Below are 17,002 nucleotides of genomic sequence, written 5' to 3'. Positions count from 1 at the left end.
CCCAGGACGACCTCAATTGCAGAGCGTTGCCGTGCATTTTTCAGTCATTGCAAAACCTCACAACCGCCGCGCTCTCCAAGGGACCGCCAGGCCCGCCCATCCGCAAGACTCAGGCGGAGGAAAAGCAATGCCTTTTCGCTTGAAATCCAACCTTCAGAAAAAGTGTTGGGGAAAAAAGAGAAGCAGCCCACCAGGAATAAATGAAAAAACAACAACAACCCACAGTTGCAGGGATCTTAGCTTATTCCCTTGGTTTTGCAGCTGTGTTTCTCATCCAAGCTCCTGCATGGATTAGGGTGAGCTGGGATTCTTAACCAGGTTTACATCCTGATTGATGTCCCCCAATGGGCAGGACTCGGCTCACAAGGGTGGGCTGTGAGGGATGATGTCACCCAAACTCATTTCATCAGCCCCCCCAGAACCGCAGCCATCATCCTAGAAGTGGGGTGCGCAGCCGGCGAACACCCAGCACCCCATTTGCATCACTCAAGACTGTTAAATGCAACCTAGCCAAAATTTCAACCGTGCCTTTTCAGCCCATTTGTCAAGGTTTGGGGGCGGGGGTTAAAGGATAGGGAAATGGATCATCGGGGGGGGGGGTCCCCATACCCCTTCCAGTTCCGTCTAAAGCTAAAAACCGAATTCAGCCACACACACCCTTCCTATGACAGCGTTGCGCCATCAGAGGGACTTCTGGGCCTCTCCAAAAAGTCAGGAGGGGGGCCTCTGAAGCTGCACATTCCTGCGTTTATCATAATGAATAATTTACTAAACGTATACACTGCCTGGCCCTGGGTAGCAAATAAACAAACACAATACATCACAACGGCAAATAAACCCTACAGCGCTTTGCATGTTCAGATGGCCTTCTGGGTGCCACCACCCTTAGCCCCGTCGGCCAAATTGGAGAAAGCATCTTTTGTCCCCCACTGTATATCTTTTAATCTACTTCCTCTTGTCGAAGTAAACCACGCTATTTGAGTCTTCCCAATTTTATTTTTCCCAACTTGCATGTCCTTTTCTGCACCGGAATGGGCTTTGCGTCATCTTTGATGTCATGGGAAGCTGCTCCCTGACCATGTGAACTTGGTCCCTTGACCAGCTGTAGGTCCAATGCTGATAGAAGCTGCGGCGTCTGCAGGGGGAGGTCAAAAAAAGCAATATGGTAGACACAGCCCAGGGATGTGGGTCTGGCCTCCCAAGACATCATCTCCCATCTTGCCTCTTCTGACCCCCTCCTGAAGACCCCGCTGGATGGAAGATCCCAAGCCAGACAACATCTTGAACACCTCCAATGAAGTGTCCTAAATCACCCAGCATCAGTGAGTTGGCTTCTCAACAGATCCATGATTTCCCCTTTGGAGAGGACAACCTGAAGCATCCCCAAGCCATGAACGGCTCCAAAACCTGAGTACTGTACCGCCCTCCCCTCGCCTCCTTTGGCATCTGAGAGTCCCATTTCCTGCATTTGTCACTTTCCATCAAAAATTACACAACAGCAAACGGGCGCCAAGATCCAGCTCCATCTGCCGGCCCCATTACTCAGACACAGACCGTGCAAGAACAGCTCTTCTCTCACCCCTGAATCGGATGGTGGCTTCACCAACGGCCATCTGCAATTCGTTCGCAGGCGTTTGGATGAAATCGGAAACTCCCAGTCCCCCAGTCCTACAATTCCTCCTGCCTTGTAATTTCTCTCTCTCTGGAAATTGCACACTCCACCAACATACGTTCACCGCCACCTCCAAAAGATGCCACCACCATTCTTCTTCTTTCCAAAAATAATTTTTTTTAAAAAATGCAATGGAGAAGGACTCTTGCCGAGCTGTCAAAACCCACCTTTCCTCTTGCAGAACATTGCACACAATGCTCCTAAACTTCCTGTCAAGAGCAAGTTCTCTTCATACATACATACATACATATATATATATGGCAGTTCCTGACATCAGCTGATGTTAGCAATTACGTCCAGATCAGGGCTACACAGCATATTATTGATCCGTTCCTGGAGAAGAAGACAGACTCTCCAGTTTGTACATACGAAGGCAAGAAAATGAAAATCCAGAGCTGTGTTTTTAGGGCAGAATATAGATATCAAAGAACAAGGCTCATCCCACATACCCCACTTTAGCAAGGAGGCCTTTCCCCCCCCCTGACCCCCCCCTCCATATTACATAATCCCAATCTCCAGACCTACAGCCCAAATTTAAGACGCATCATGATGCAAGCCACCATAATCCGTAAGGGATTCTCTCATGTCCCAGCGGAGCTCAGAGATGCCAACAGTTAAAAAAAAATAGGAAGAAGCAGATCACCCTTGTATTTATAGCCTGGGAAATTAAAAGCATGGGTTCGGGGACTAGGCGGCTGACGTGACAAGACTTGATGACTGTTACCACACACTACGTAGGACAATCACCCCTTCAAGACAACAAAAATCCTTGAAGATAATAGACCTCAAAAGCAAGAAGGTGCTCATGTTTTATTCTTCGTGGACGCGCGTGTATTTGAAGGCCGCCTCGAGAAAAAAAAACTGAATTTCCAGGGAGGCAGACAGGGCTTACGGCTTCCTATGTTGAACCACCCACCCAAACAATGCAGTTTGTTCAACAAGCCCTGGCTTAGCATCATATCTCGGCTGCAGATTCAATGCCGTACTGGAACCAGAGACCCGAGCCATTTTGGGGTTAAAGGGAGGGTTCGTTTAATCAACCGCAACTGGCTGTGTTCACACACCGTCCCACACCAAAACACCCTGGAGGGTTTACACAACAGTCCAAGGTACAAACAAGCAAACCCCTTAAGGTTTAATGCAAAAGACCAACTACTGAACTTGCAAACACTTGAGTGACCAAAGCAACACACAGCTTCTGCCTAGTAGAGAGGAACCCAATTCTCAGTATGTTAAAACTGAAGCTAAGGGGTGCAATGGACTGAAAAGAATGGAGAGCATGCAGAGACACAGGGTCTCCTGCTGAGAATCCATGGGCTAACTCTTCTTTCCCGACATCCTTCTCAATCAGACTACGACTGAAGAAATGCTTCTAAAAAACCACCCACCCACCCCAGATGCATTTGCTTCCCAAGCAGGGTCTTCATTCATTCATTCATTCATTCATTCATTCATTCATTCATTCATTCATTCATTCATTCATTCATTCTATATAGCTGCCCATCCCACCTGCGTGACTCTTGGTAGCTCACAAAGTTGAGCCACAAAAAATAGTATCAAAAATAACCTAAATCACACACATTGGAGATGAGAACTGGAAGTACCAAGAGCATTCCATTTACTTGGCCCCAACTACCAGCCACAAGACAAACGCTTTGGCGTACTTTCAACCGGGCCCGCCCAGACACCCTCTTTCTCTGGGCCAACTCTGCAAATGCACCGAGACAATGCAAAACCTCCAAATTGTGCTCGAGAGACTGGAAAAACCCCAGAACTGGTCGGGTTGGTTAAGGCATTTGCGTAGATCAATTGATCAAAACAGCACGTCCAGGAAGGGAAAAAAAAAATGTTCATGTACCTGAACTTTGCCTCCATCTCCATTCTGCAAATGGGTGAAATATACACATTTTTAAAAAGGATTTATTTTAACTCTTGTGCCAGGTTAATCTCACGGAACAATTAGCAAAACTCTACCCAATATACTGAGCCATCGTTTGTTAAGCCATGGTTGATGGAATAAACCACATTTCTCTGGGGCCATACAAGTTGTAAATTATGGTTTATAAATCACCATGGCTGGGCTCACCCAACATATGGAGCCAAGCCCACATAAACCCCTGTATGGCTCAGCATTTTGTGTAAACACCAGTTCTGTCTCGAAAGACGTCCTTCTCTCTCCTTGATCCTTCTGAGCTCTGCAGGATTTTAGGAAAGGGTCTGGACTCTATCCATTCATCTGGGTCCCTCCGGTGCACAGATTTCAAATCCTACCTCTCCCTTGTTGGCTTGACCATTGCTGAGCATTCTTGGAGTTAAAGTCCAAACATCTGGAGGGGACCAATAGAAGAGAAACATCTGGCATGCAAGCATCTGGGGGATGCAAACACCTGGAGGGGACCCAATTTGGAGAAGTTTTTTGGGAAGGTGTACTCACGAGCTGTGGAAACTGAAGCCACCTCCAAGATCTCCAGATGATTCATCAAGAATGCTCAGTAGTGGCGGACAAGCCGTATTAAGACATTTTGGAAACTGGGTAACTTCTGGAAAGTTTCAAAACCTCTGACCCAGCATGTTGTTATCTAGATAACTTAACGTATTTTTACAGCTGTACCACCTTCAGCAAATTGTTTCTAATCAGATAATTCTCAATGTCAAAATCACACTAAAGCATCATTGGGTTTGTCTTCTTTCCAAATTTGGAAAAAAAATCCAACAAAACCAGAGTGTGGCCATTTTTAGAATAATGTGCTCATGTGAACAGTTTCATCTCTGAAAGCATCCTGCAGAGCTGGGGGGAAAAAAAGGAAGAACCAGTTACAGAACAAGGGAAAAAGGGTATCTTTCTGCAGAACGAACACACAAACACACAGAAAGCTTTTAAGGCATTTCAGCTTAGGGAAGACATGGGAGCGAATGAAAGAGCTTTGCAAAACTACCAACATCAAGGGGAGATGTTTTTCTGCTCCTTGGTAATACCAGCTTTTGGAAACATCCTACTAAGGTGATTTTCCGTCAATTCCCAGCCGAGGAGAGCAGACATTATGTATGCAAGTCATAATTAGTTTGTGGAATGCATGACTACAAAAGAGGGGAATGAGGTCCACTGCTCAGAAGGGCTTCCAAAGAGGAGGACCAACGGGGATTAGAAGAAACCAGAAGATCACAAGAAACCCAAAGGCTTAAACCAAATCCAGATGTTCCTTCCTTTCCCGTTTTGACAGGTTTAATGTTTTGCCTATACATGAAAGGCAGCTGTGCAGCTTGAAGATTGCCCAAGAAAAGAATTTCCACAGCTGGGGTAAGGGCCAGGAAATGCAAGATGGCACCGGACCCTTTCCAAGCCAAGTGCACTGTCATGAACTTGCCCAGACTTAATGGGAATACGGCTGGCGTGCTTCTAAGGAGGCCAATCCTAAGGCATCAGAAACCATCTCTTCTGTGAAATCCTCGCTGCAGGCCCATCTCTTTGCAGAAATGGGTTTCCAAGAGCCAACTCCAAATTGTACAGTGGAGAATTCCTGGCCGAGAAATGGACTTAACCAAATGGATTTAACTTCAATAATAATAAAAAAAAGATAATCCACAATAGAAGATGCGTACTTCAATAATTGGTTCAGAAAAGGAAGGTTTAGTTATTATATTTCTCAGCTACTTTTAGGCCACAAGCACTGTTTCTAACAAATCAATAGCATCAGGAGAAGTGTTGGCCATGCTCCGCCTCAAACCATGGGCTACAAACCACAAGATCGTTTAGTCATGTGGTGGGATCCCAGTTTGTCCACATTTTCCATGAAAACTTTATTTCAAGTTCGCTTAGCCAAACTGGGAACAGACTCCCATCAACGCTGATCCCATCAATGCCAAGATCTACGTCAGGAATGGGCAACAGTTGTTGGAAACCCTTAGTATGGTCAATGATGAAAGATGACGGGAATTTCTCCATCTGTAATGGGTTCCTGCCCAGCTTTCCTCTTGGCTGAGAGCCCTCTATACACTTCCCTGGAACGGTATGCACCAGCAGAGAACCTTCCAGTTGATCTGTATTCACATTTTGCTCACTAGGCCAGTTCTACAACTTGCTACAACAGTGTTTAAGCCTTGTTAAAATAAAACTTAAAAACCCTTATACCTAGTCACTGCCTTTGCAAAGATGAAAGGCCAAGTTCTTAATAACTACACCAACCCTAACTGATCCAAGTTGCTCATCCTACTGGGTCCTTCTAGGTTCTCCAGTCTAGATCCAGAATCCCAGGTAAGCTCTTTCATGCAAACCGGATTCTTTATTTGCTTCCATCCCCGAATTCCAGCAGTAAATTAACGAAGCCCAATGCAGAATTAGAACTCCCAACTCCATCACCATTCCCCTCTCCTCCTGTGGCAACCCATGGAAATCCTCTGTTGTACTCAACGTTCTTCTTTACAGATCAGGAGATGAGCAAAACCCAAGGCCATGCGTGAGCTGAAAATAAGACTCACGAAGGCTGGGGCTGTCTGGAGAAGCCCATGGCCCACCAACACTTCCAAACCAACATGGACTGATCAAGTGCCAGGAAATCCCCCTGTGCTGAAACAAGCACATACAATCGAAACCCGCAAAAACGCAGCTCCGAGAAAGCTAAAACAAGCTTCCTGCAGCCTTAAAGGGGAATTTGCTAAACAAATCAACTTTGCTCATCCACAACTCTTTTTCCAAGCCTTTGAGATTACCAACAGATTGTGCATTTAACAAACAAATGACCTCCACCCATTTAGCTCAAGTATCTCAACCCCAGCCTTGGCCCTTCTATCATCAACTGCACACAACGTTGATCATCAACGCAACACAACACAACAGCCACCATCATCAGCCTCAAACGGGGCAAGCAAATACTGTACACCCCATCCCAACCAGACCAATTAACAGACCTGCAGGAGACTGCTTCTGCAAGGACAATGATGTCCTAGGGGTAGTCAAAAGAGGGGAACAAATCACACAGAATCTTCTGAAGGAAGAGGACATTCTTTGCATTTTGGAATACCCCAGGTCTTTAAAATCCTAAGAAGAAACTGCTGAAGCAGGCGGACAACCCATCAGGTCCAGCATCATGTATAAGGCGGTGACAGCTTGTTGCAACCAGGAACCAAACCAACAGGACACCATCTCTCCTCTAGTCCTGCTCTCAAGAGTTGGGATGCAAGACATGAGGTCTATCACTCTGAAGGGGGCAAACAGGTATCAGAATTATTGGCTGTTGATGGCCTTCTCTTCCATTAAATTTATCCATTCCTCTTTACAGCCACGTAAATTGGGGATCACCACCACAGGGGGAAGTTCCATGGTTCAGCTACAGGCTGTGCAGGGAAATCTGCTTGGATTCGGCTTTTAAAAACAACGCTGAGATCTAATATTACGAGAGACCCCCAAAGGGTCCTCTTATCAACATTTTGCACCGTGCCTGGTAGAGTCTCTGTCACGTTTCCCCTTATGTACTTTCACACCATGCTACAAAATCCCAGGTGGCTATACAGTCCTGTCAAGTTGCTTTTAAATTTTTTTAAAAAGGATAAATACATTGCATCCAATACTTCTGTTTCTGAGTCACACAACCAAGAACAGAGAGAATTATATTACTGCCTGATTCTCCAGCACAGAGGTAAACGGATTTTAACACCCATTGATCCCAACCTCTGAAGAAGCTGAGAGCAGGAAGGCCAGAAGAGGAAGCTATACAGAAAGCCCAAATCAAATTATTGTCCGGTTTGAGTTGATCCTGCCCAATGATTTAAAATTCAAGCACACGAAAGGCCATTTTTAAAAACATTCTGTAAAACCAGACAGGCAGCAGTTTTGGCCATAATGCACCCCAAGATGTATATTCATTATCTATTATGCAACCTCCTTTTCTTAAGTGCTCAAAATGGTTTCTTGTGCAGACCTCTCGGTAGTTACAACACTCCTGTCAGGTAGGATTGCATTATAGGTAGTCCTCGCTTAATGACCATTTGTTTAGCGACAGTTCGGACTTACGATGGTGCTGAGAAAACCAACTTGTGACCGGTCCTCACACTTGCGACTGTCATTGCATTTTTCTCCCCACAGTCATGTGATCAAAATCCAGGCGCTTGGCAACCAGTTTGCATTTATAACCGTTGCAGCATCCCATGGACACACGGTCACCATTTTCAACCTTCCCAGCTGGTTTCCGGCAAGCAAAATCAATGGGGAACTGCGAGATTCGCTTAACGACCACATAGTTCGCTTAACAGCCACAGCGATTCACTTAATGACCGCTGCAAACAAGGTCATAAAATCGGTTTGGATTTGCTTAATGACCGCATTGCTTAGCGACCAAAATTCCAGTCCCAATTGTGGTTGTTAAGCAAGGACTACCTGTATTATTGCCATATTATAAGATGTGGGAAGGACTAGACAGAGGGCTCTTAGCCAAGAGGGCAAGCGAAGGGCAATGCTTTTACACCAAGCTAGCTAATAAATGAAGGAATCACGCAACCTGTGTCATGCATACTGCTATGGCACAGTAAGCCATGATATTCTTGTTTGGTTTTTAGCATGGAACAATGTGTGAATCAGCTTATCCAGGAAACAATGGCTAAAACAAACTAGGCTTAGCATCAGAAAGGAGAGTGGGCTTCTCATTTCCAAGCTCTTTAATTATAGTTTACGAAGCAGCAACAGCATCACGCCAGTCTGTTTAGCTTCCTTTGCAATCAAATTCAAAAAAACAGTCACCAAGAGCCATTTTCTTCAAGCAACATAAAATTCATCTTTCCTCCCCATCTTTTTTTTTTCCTGTCTATCTGCCCAATTTTGACTACAGAGACAGTCGGTGAATGCATTGCTGAAATCCAGTAGACCAAGTCAGCGAAGTTCAACCCGCAGAGCGAAAGGCACTGACCTGGAAACACAGGAAAATCTATGTCAGGGCTTTGGGAAATAAAACGTTCAATTGTTTTCACCCAAAGGAGCCTTCTGGCAAAAAGACAAGATAGAGAAATTGGATCCCAGGCAACGAGAAGCACAGGACAGAATTTTGGCAACTGGGTTTTGAAGGCCTCATGCTGTTTTTTTTCCTCCTCAGATCATCTGGATTTCAGGCACCCACCTTTCTGCTGAAGACTCTCCTCCCCACCCGCGTCCCAGAAGTCATGAAGTCCGCAAAGGATTCCGGGAAGCAGTTTCCGGGACATGGCACCACACCCCCAGATTGAGGTCTCCATGAACGATAACTTGGGAAGTCATGGTTCTCCGGTTCCACCCGTGGAGAACTAAAACTCAGTTTTAGGAGACAACACTGAGGAGCACCTGACCGCCAATGTGATCACAGAACTACAAAGTTGGACGGGATCACGTGGATCATCTAGTCCAATTTTCTGCAACCTGCAAGAAAACCAATTAAACCATCTACAAGAGGTGGTGGTCCAGCTTCTTCTTAAAAGCCTCCAGAGATGGAGAAGCGACAATCTATTCCTTATATTTAAATGAAATCTCAGTAGACGCAACTTACAACTATTTCTGGTCCTAGTTTCCATAGTCATGGAAGGAGTTCCTGACCATTTTCCCTGTAGCTTCCCTTTATGGAATTGAACATGGCTATTATGTCTCCCCTTAGTCTTCTCTTCTTCTGACTGAATATCCCCATTTCTCCAGCCTATGTTCTCAAGGCCATGTATCATCTTCACTGTTCCCATCTGAACCTTCTCTAACCCATCCATCTCCTTCTCCTGCTGGAAATAGGACACACAGGCCACAGGCCACCAAGCAGGATCTCACCATTGATGAGTAGAGTCAAACAATGACTTCATGTGTCTTTGAAATACTTCTAACGCAGCCCAGAAGTGCATTAGACCAGTAGTTCCACACTGCTGGCTCATGTTCAGCTCGTCAACAACCACACCCAAGTCTTTTTCAGATCTAGTGTTCCCCAGCCATGAATTCCCCCATCCTGTGTGTCCTACATATTTTTCCTCGCTAAATATAATAGCTTCTAATGTTCCCTTTCGGCCCAGTCTTCCAACTGGATCCAACCCATTGAGACAAGAGAGGGGCAAAATTTGGCAGGAGGAATGAATCCACTACCAGCTGTCAGTTTCACATGATTTGTGAAAGCCTTCCTTCCAGCTCAGGTCCTGCATGTAGCTTTCAGCGCACAAATCCATACGCTGTCCCATTGAGCTACACACCCTTATACAACATGCCCACCCATAGTTTAATCACGGTTGACTCAATGCACCCAATTTTCTGGATTTGCAAGACACTCAGAAACAGACAGCCCAGGCTGAGCTCAAACTGGGATTAAAAGTAGGTGGTTAATTTATGTGCTTCTGTGTGCAATGTAAACACACTCCAGAGTTGGCCTGCAAGCCAATGTTACAAGGGACTTATGAGTTGTTTTCTCAGGACAGGAAGAAATATGCTTCATACAAGCCATGCGCAAGGGGAGATTGTGGGCTGGCTGGGGGGTGGGGGGAGAACAAACATTTCTCAAGAGTTATGATGTATGCACCCTTCCAAGGTTAATGCCACTAAGCCATCTGAACTATTTTCTCTTAACGAAGAATAGCTCAAAGGCAAACATTCCATGAGATCAGAGACGCAACAAAACAGACAATTAAAGCGGGGTTCTCTAACACACGCAGGCCTTACCCACACCTTACAAACTATGCAGTCGAGTTTGTATGCTTTTTAAAGTACACCAGAAGTAAACTATGCCTCACCGCAGGGAGGGTCTGGATTCCAGAACTAAGAATAATATATTTTTTACCCCAAGAGAACCCTAAGCTCCACGCCTTTTGCTCACTTAGGTTGCATCGTTGATCACGGCTGATTCTAGAAACTAACACACTAATATCTATATCTTATATCTAATATCTTATACATAATCTTGCAACAATGGCTGAAGTTATTAGTCTAATGCAGTGTTTCTCAACCTTGGCGAGTTCTTGCCGAAGTTGAGAAACACTGGTCTAATGTCATGAGGAAGAGGACCAAAAATGGGGCAAGAAGAAAGGGACTGGTAAAGCTGATGCTCGCTGAGTTTAACTAAGCCATAATTTAACCCTTGTTTGTTCAATTTAGAGGGACGCGGTGGCGCTGCGGGTTAAAACGCTAAGCTGCTGAGCTTGCCAATTGGAAGGTTGGCGGTTCGAATCCGTATGTCGGGGTAAGCTCCCGTTGCTAGTCCCAGCTCCTGCCAACCTAGCAGTTAGAAAACATGCCAATGTGAGTAGATGAATAGGTACCGCTTCGGCGGGCAGGTAACGGCGTTCCGTGTAGTCATGCCGGCCACATGACCACGGAGGAAGTGTCTATGGACAAACGCCGGCTCTTTGGCTTCGAAACGGAGATGAGCACCGCCCCCTAGAGTCGGACACGACTGGACTTAACGTCAAGGGAAACCTTTACTTTACCTTTACCTTGTTCAATTTAAACAAAAACCAAATGTAAAGTTTACATATGTGTTCTAGCTTATACAGATGGACCCAGTTTACAAGGGTTTACAACCAAAGCTCGTTGGAGCTGGGCATAATGCAGTGCAGGACTTCTTTTGTCAAGCAAACCAGGACTGGCTTCATTTACGCCTTCCCGAGCCAGCCCCACAGACAAGCCAACGAATTATGGCTTGTTCAATCATTTCCCAGTTGGCTTTGTCTTCCACCCAAGACTCAGCAGAAACAGACGCAGTCTAAACATGAGCCAGAATATACCTGGATTCTGAAGGGCTAGGGTTAAAACAAGCCAGAATGCACAAGCCAACCAAGATATCGAAGAGTGTTGCAAAAGAGAGAGTCATGGTTTTGTTCCTGGGGCAAGTTTTTAGGTCTTGCTGAGTCAAAAGATGGCTTCATACACCGTACCGATGGCCTTGGGCACTTCACTGGCTCCGTCAGTTCTAAGCAGGATGTCTCATTAACTTGGCTCAGGGTTAAACGTTTATTTCAACATTTAAGTAGCTGTTTTGCATTGTTGAGTAAAAAAAGGGAAGTTATTACCTCAATTAGACAGCTTCCAGGTACTACCTCTGTAGGGACCAAAACGGCAATATTTTAGTCTGTTAATGAATCAATTAAAAGCAAGCGTGTTTGAGGCCAAACCCCTATCCATCCATTGAAGGCGCAAGTATTTATATATCCCTGCAGACTCCTCATTTGATATTCTTCGCTTCCCAGTTGTTTTAGATGTTCCAACTGCTTTTAATTGGAACTACCTGACCAGCTGGTAACCGGGGACGATAATTAAAAAAACGGAATAGGGAAAAACGGGATTGACAAACCATTTCCTCATTTACAATAGTGGACTTTTCAGGAAGGAGAATTAAGCGACGAAAAATGCTCGGCAACATTGGGAAGAGACCAGAACAACATGGTGCAATTCATTCTGATCCTCTGTTGTTCCCATGTTCTAGCTTAGCACAGTGTGTGTACCCAGTTAATTGCGGCTTATTCCACAGACTACAACTAAGGACACCACAGTTTACTCCCACGTGTGAACCCAACCACTGATCTGGGGATTAACTTAGAAGAAAGCTGATTCTCACGGTTAACAGAGTAAAACCTGGCATGCAGATCTTCTGGTTTCAGCAGCAATCAAGGTTAGTTTAAACCAGCTTTAAAGTCCTAATTTTGAACAAACCACAGCTGGACGTTTTTTTCCGCAACCTCCCCAAAATTCAAAACCCCAAAATAATAAATCAACCAAGCGTTTGTGCTAAACCGCAAACATGGAGTCGTTTCCCTTCCTAAACTACAGGAAAAGAAAGGGGGGGAAATAGTGTTTTTTATTGCCTAAAGAGTCGGGAGTAAGAGAAAATTCTCAGCAAGGATGGCAAACTTCTGGAAATCGAAACTCAAACCAGCGTTTCAAATTGCCAGGAATTATTCCCAGCCAAGGGAGAGGGTATCACTATCAGTTACATCCAGACTTTCAATAAAACTAATCATGCAATTAAATTTGCAGCACGCTCAGGACCCCACATTCTTCTTTATTAATATTATGTTCTTCTACCTGTCTTGATTTTTAAGGGTTGCAAAATAAACACCGCAAGTCCACAGAGCTGTCTTTTTGTTCACCACTGAGTGGGGTTTGGTAAGTCTGCTCATGTGCTCGCACACAGCTTGGCTTGGAGGAGTAAGTTCAGGGGAGCAGAGGGCTAAGTAAATCCAGAGAGTGGAAAGCTTCTGTAGCTTAGTCAGACACCAGTTCCCACATGGTGTTGAGTCCTTTCAGTAAGCCACATTTAGCTGCACTTGCGCAGTGCATGAAGCCCTAAACTGTGGCTTACAGTGGCTTGGTTTATATGACCCCCTCTCCCCCAAAAAGCCACCAAGACTTGATTGATTACAGCAGGGTTCTTGAAACAAGCCGACTTGAAATTGGCAAAGTCAACGTCTTCTGACAAGCCATTCATGGAACATGATAGTCAACGGTGGTCGGAAGTCAAAACTTTTGAACTCTTCAGCTCATCCGCGTCCCATTCAGTCACAGCTTAGTGGGATGTCCAAGTGTGATTTATACTTGATTGAAAACAGCATCTGCCTTGGCCCCCTAAGGTCCCAAACGCCTCTTGGACGTACGCTGAAACCTTGCCCATCTTCCTTGAAGCCTCCAGTTCTCTACTTCGGGCGCAAAGTTTGACGGTGGTTGGCTAACGAAAAACAAGGCAGTTTTTCAAAGTAGTAATTAACCCAACATCGTTTCAAGAAGGAATCTGACAGATGCAGGTCTTGGCAGGGCGATGGTCAAAAGAACAGCACGTGCATTTTTGCAAAACTGGGATCAGGACAGAAAAGTTGTCCAAAGGAGTGTGAGAGAATTACCAAAAAATTCCTGCCTGAGTCTTCTGAAGAGGGGAGGTGTTTGGGCTTCATGCACTGCGCAAGTGCAGCTAAATGTGGCTTACTGAAAGCATGATTAATCCAGGACTCAACACCATGTGCGAACTGGTGTCTAACTCTAAGCTACAGAAGCTTTCCACTCTCTGGATTTACTTAGCCGTCTGCTCCCCTGAACTTACTCCTCCAAGCCAAGCTGTGTGTGAGCACATGAGCAGACTTACCAAACCCCACTCAGTGGTGAACATGGACCCAAGTCTGTTATTCCAAACAGGGAAGGTCCAGACCAGGGAGAGGGCTCATCAGTCACATCCTGACCCAACCATCAATTTTGGGAGCCCAGAATCAACCATCTGGGCTTCCACCACCAACGCCCTTTGCACAAAATTGCACACTGGAGGCCAGCTCCTTCTGAGCCGCAACATTGGTCAGTCCACTCAGAGGCAATTCTCACCTCTGGCAACCGGTCAACCGAAAGGAGAACAGACGTCAGTTCAAACCCGTAAAAGCAGATGAGGAATTACAAAACGTGATCTGGGTTTGTTTTCCTTTAGCAAAATAGGAAGACTCAACCCAGATATGGGAGAGCCAGCTCCAAACACAGCGGAGATTTTGCGGCCAGACTGTGCCCACCTACCACACCTGGGGAAGAAAACCACCTGTGTTCAGGGTCAAAGGTCAGCCATTTCAAGCCCTGTCCTGATTCAACCTGCACCCCAACTATTCAACCTGGTTGGGCTTGGCATACTCTGCGTGAACCAGCTGTGGTTTAGACACCATTTGCATCCACATGATTGTTGAATGCAGTGTTTTTCAAACTTGGCAACTTTAAGAGGTGTGGACTTCAACTCCCAGAATTCTGGCCACTATATAATTTTAAGGGTTATTTTCACAGATGCAAGGAGGAAAAGGTTGGGAAATGTGTGGTGTTAAAACGCAGAAAGCATTTTGGCATAGGAGTCACAGCTGAATTTTTCATATTGCTTTAACTAGGCATTGCACAAAGGAATGAAGCACTAACAGTAATGCCTTTACTCTACAACTTAAAATCATAACCAAAATAGATGGGTGCACACCCACCCCCTCAGCCAACGTGGAAACCCAGCAAACCTCAGCCATTCGCGTTCCACTTGTCAACTCCAAATGTACTTTTTTGCACAAGATCTTATAGAGAAATGAGGGCAGGCCCAAGAACTGGCTGCCAAGCCACAGGGCAAGCAGGAACTTCAGCTCAGCCCGGTCCTAATGCCAGTTCAAACACAAGCCTCGGACACCCAGCGTTTTCTCACAAACTCCAGTTCCCAGCAGCCTTATCGCAAGTTGGCGATGGGGAGGAAAACGAAGCATTTCCGCAGCTCTCCACCACCCTACGCAAGGAGCGAACAGGGGAGGCACAAACCACCAGCGACAGGGACAAACGTTTCCGAGACCCATGGGCCGGGAAAGACGAAAAAAGGACAAAATTAAATATCATCCAGAACAAGAAAGGCAGGGCAGCTTTGATGGTACAGATCTGACGCTCCCATTGCCAATCCGAACGGTGCCTGGTTTTTGCGCTTTCTAGAGGCCGTGGGTTTCAGCTGGCACACCGGGGTTAAAAGGGGGGGGGGAAAGGTGAAAAGGGGGGGAGTTTCCTGGCTAAGAGTTGTAGCCCACCACCCCCCAACCAGAGGATCCCAAGTAAAAAGTTGTAATTGCCCAATTCTCCGGTGGATCACTTCTGCAGTGAATACCTCCTCTCCCTGAAGAGCAGCATTATGCAGTGTTCATGAAAGATGCTTACCAGGGTTAGCTGATTCATCGTTTGTTCCATAAGCCCCATCTGCAGGTTACACACTGATCTATGAAGTAACCACAGAAGCTGGGTTCTCATGCTAACCCCATGCTTAGCCGTCAAAACGCAAGCCCCCATGGTCTTCAACTCCTTGACCCCAGCCAAGTAGGCCCATTTACACGTAAGTAAACCCTTGGAGCTGCGAGCCACTGGCTCAACCCTACAAGAGGTCCCACTCACATGAACAAACCAGTCAGCCACCCTGAAGCACTGTGCCAACTAGCGTGCATGCACAGTTCATGCCTGGTCGACCCAGAACATGGCTCAGCTAACCACGGTTAAGCTTTCTGGGTCAAATACATCCAGCAAGATTTTCCAGGCGCCGGGTGGCTGCTACCAGGAGGCCCATCCCAGACACACAACTCTCGGCACACTTAACTCCGAGTGCAATGGAGCACAAGCGCTGATTTCACTGCAGCGGGTAAGCCCCGGATTAAGCCTTGCGCCCAACCAGACCCTCCAGAACTTTTCCAAGCCAGGCATTTGCAGAGGATGGGGGAATTGAAAGGAGAAACACGTCTTCTCTTTGCTAACAGGCAGGCATCCGTATGAATTAAAATTACTCAACAATTCAGCCATCCAAACCCAGCCAGAGTCTACACAAAACTTCCTCTTCTCTCGGGCGGGGCGGCCACGGGGGGCGGGGGGCGGGGGGGAGAAACACCTACAAAAAACAAGCGTGTTTTCCCGCTGCGTGCAGACCCCCCAAAACACGTGCGCGCGTACACGCGTGTGGTTTGCACGCCCCGTTTGCCCTCTTCTCCCCTCTCTTCCTTCCGGGGGCGCCTGCTTGCAAATGACGCGCATCCCCCTCCCTTCCCCTCCCCAAAAGCGCTTCAAAGGAGCCACCGCTTTTTGCAAGCAAAAATCATTGATTTTTTTTTCCCCCAGGAGGGCAGAAACCATCGATCTCACACCGCCTTTTCCGGTTTGTTTGCTTATTGTTTTTTAAGCCTCGCTAAATATTATTTTTGGGGAGGGGCAGAGTGAAACAACAAAAACAAAGAGAAAGTGAGCTTGGGAGGGAAGGGGGCCCGCTCGGCTTTCGCCCTTACCTTACTGACCGAGCCGCTCCATGGAGGCCGCTGGGGCTGAGCCCTCTTTTTTTAAATAACAATTTAAGTAGTAGTAATAATAACAACGATAATAATAATTCCGTTTTGGTGCGCATCCAGACGTCTCCAAATCCGAGAAGAGCTCCCGGCGGAGCGGATATATTTTGGTGGGGGGGGGAGATTGCAAAAAAAAATCAAGAAGAGCCAAAAAAGCAGATCCACAGGAACGGCGCGCCGCCCCCCTTCAGGTCCCCGCGAGGAGCAGCGGCGGCGAGCGCGCCCGGCTTCCCATCGGCTCGGCGCGGGGCGCAAATCCGACCGGCGGCCCGGCGCTGGCGGGGAGGCTCCGTCCACTTCGGGGGCCCGGAAATCTCTCCTCCTCCGCCTCTCCTAAGATGTCTGAAGCTCCAGCCGGAGGAGGAGGAGGCGGCGGCGGCGGCGGCGGCGGCGGAGGAGGAGACACGGCGGCCCCGGCCCCAGCAGCAGCAGCAGCAGCAGCAGCAGCCGCCGCCGCCGCCGCGCGCGCCCCGGAGCCTGCGGTGGCTCCGCTTTTTTGCAAACCGGTTTTTGCAAAGCCCCAACTTTGCCGGGCTCCGCAGCGGGAGGAGGAGG

At 46.8% G+C, this 17,002-nt stretch overlaps 1 protein-coding gene across 1 annotated transcript in view; it reads right to left on the bottom strand.

Annotated features, from left to right (window-relative positions):
• Nucleotides 1-16,518, bottom strand: part of NCOR2 (nuclear receptor corepressor 2) — a 157,949-nt gene extending 141,431 nt beyond the window's left edge. The window contains exon 1 of the mRNA XM_063315670.1: nucleotides 16,391-16,518. The gene's annotated coding sequence lies outside the window, so the exon portion shown is untranslated. The remainder of the gene's footprint in view (nucleotides 1-16,390) is intronic.
• Nucleotides 16,519-17,002: the final 484 nt, after the last annotated feature.

The sequence above is a fragment of the Candoia aspera genome, chromosome 15, assembly GCF_035149785.1.
Source record: "Candoia aspera isolate rCanAsp1 chromosome 15, rCanAsp1.hap2, whole genome shotgun sequence".
In the NCBI taxonomy this organism is placed as follows: domain Eukaryota; kingdom Metazoa; phylum Chordata; class Lepidosauria; order Squamata; family Boidae; genus Candoia; species Candoia aspera.
The sequence above is the reverse complement of the archived record's forward strand: the minus strand, read 5'-3'. Positions and strand labels throughout refer to the sequence as shown.